Source organism: Neophocaena asiaeorientalis, unplaced genomic scaffold, assembly GCF_003031525.2.
Source record: "Neophocaena asiaeorientalis asiaeorientalis breed wild unplaced genomic scaffold, Neophocaena_asiaeorientalis_V1.1 scaffold801, whole genome shotgun sequence".
Lineage (NCBI taxonomy): Eukaryota > Metazoa > Chordata > Mammalia > Artiodactyla > Phocoenidae > Neophocaena > Neophocaena asiaeorientalis.
Window position 1 is genome coordinate 718,812 of NW_020174376.1, and position 2,315 is coordinate 721,126.

Sequence of the window (2,315 nt, forward strand, 5' to 3'; positions counted from 1 at the left end):
TCATCTCACAAAGCACCCAGCTGACCTCCCTGTGCTATGTGGTTGCTTCCCACTAGCTATCTATTTTACATTTGGTCATGTATATATGTCCATGCCACTCTCTCGCTTCGTCCCAGCTTACCCTTCCCCCTTCCCATGTCCTCAAGTCCATTCTCTACATCTGTGTCTTTATTCCTCTCCTGCCCCTAGGTTCATCAGAACCTTTTTTTTTTAAGATTCCATATATATGTGTTAGCATATGGTATTTGTTTTTCTCTTTGACTTACGTCACTCTGTATGACAGACTCCAGGTCCATCCACCTCACTACAAATAACTCAACTTTCTTTTTATGGCTGAGTAATATTACATTGTATATATGAGCCATATCTTCTTTATCCATGCATCTGTCAATGGACACTTAGGTTGTTTCCATGTCCTGGCTATTGTAAACAGACCTGCAACGAACATTGTGGTACATGACTCTTTTTGAATTATGGTTTTCTCAGCGTATATGCCCTCGAGTGGGATTGCTGGGTCAAATGGTAGTTCTATTTTTAGTTTAAGCAACATCCATACGGTTCTCCATAGTGGCTGTATCAATTTACATTCCCACCAACAGTGCCAAGAGGGTTCCCTTTTCTCCACACCCTCTCCAACATTTATTGTTTGTAGATTTTTTGATGATGGCCATTCTGACTGGTGTGAGGTGATCCCTCATTGTAGCTTCCATTGGCATTTCTCTAATGATTAGTGATGTTGAGCATCCTTTCATGTATTTGTTGGCAATCTGTACATCTTCTTTGGAGAAATGTCTGTTTAGGTCTTCTGCCCCTTTTTGGATTGGGCTGTTTGTGTTTTTGATATTGAGGTGCATGAGCTGCTTGTATATTTTGGAGATTAATCCTTTGTCAGTTGCTTCGTTTGCAAATATTTTCTCCCATTCTAAGGGTTGTCTTTTCATCTTGTTTATGCTTTCCTTTGCTATGCAAAAGCTTCTAAGTTTCATTAGGTCCTATTTGCTTATTTTTATTTTTATTTCCATTTCTCTAGGAGGTGGGTCAAAAATGATCTTACTGTGATTTATGTCATAGTCCACTTCAGTTTCTATTCCTATGCTACAGCCTGGAAACTCAAGGTAGTAAGCTGAACAACTGCAGTACTCACCTTGTTTATTTCCTATCTACCAGATATCACTCTCCATTGCCTAATGTCCAGTGTCTTGAAAACCATTTTTTCATGTATTTTGTCTTGTTTTTTTGGAGGTAGGGAGAGGGAGCAATGTGTTATTCAGGCAAGGACATCAACCAGGTCTCTTACATTTTGGTTGGAAGTGGAAATCCACTAAAACAGTACGTCCTTTCTTACGTACACAGACAAATGCATATGGATTAGAAGGCAATATATAAAATTTTAAGAGTGATTGGATTAAGAATAACTATTCTTTTTAAAAAACTTATCTGTGGTTTCAAATTTTCTACAGTAAACCTGGACTGTTTTGTATAAAGAAAAAAATATTACTACATTTTTTTTGTATTTTTATTACACCACAATGTTTTTAAAAGATTTTTTTTAAGAGCAGTTTTGGGATCACAGCAAAAGTGAGAGGAATGTACAGATATATGCTAGATACCTCCTGACCCAACACATGTACAGCCTCCCCCATCAGCAACATCCTCTACCAAAATGGTGTATTTGTTACAACTGATGAACTTCCATTAGGGTTCACTCTTGGTGTTGTACATTCTATGGATTTAGACAAATGGATAATGACATGCGTCCATCATTATAGTATCATTCAAAGTATTTTCACTGCCCTAAAAATCCTCTGTGCTCCATACCTCAATTTTTAAAGGAAATAAAACCCTCTGACTTTCTTGCTCCTCATGTTAAAATAAATTATACTTTCCTATATCTTAATATCAGTGATGTCATTTCCCTACACTGTAAACTCCCAATGGGGATGAATCACATCTTAGTATCTTTATTTTTAGTTTATTTTAAAAAAAAATAAATGTCACTTTATTTTTGGCTGCGGTGAGTCTTTGTTGCTGCATGTGGGCTTTCTCTAGTTGCGGCTAGTGGGGGCTATTCTTCATTGTGGTGTGCGGGCTTCTCATTGTGGTGGCTTCTCTTGTTGCAGAGCACGGGCTCTAGGCACGTGGGCTCAGCAGTTGTGGCTTGTGGGCTCTAGAGTGCAGGCTCAGTAGTTGAGGAGCATGGGCTTAGTTGCTTCCGCGGCACGTGGGATCTTCCTGGACCAGGGATCAAACCCATGTCCCCTCCATTGGCAGGCGGATTCTTAACCACTGCGCCATCAGGGAAGTCCACATCTTAG

At 39.3% G+C, this 2,315-nt stretch overlaps 1 protein-coding gene across 1 annotated transcript in view; it reads right to left on the reverse strand.

Annotated features, from left to right (window-relative positions):
* TEX11 (testis expressed 11) overlaps positions 1 to 2,315 on the reverse strand; it is a gene marked incomplete at its 5' end in the record, with an annotated part of 152,850 nt that overhangs the window by 147,904 nt on the left and 2,631 nt on the right. The gene's annotated exons all lie outside the window — the stretch shown is intronic.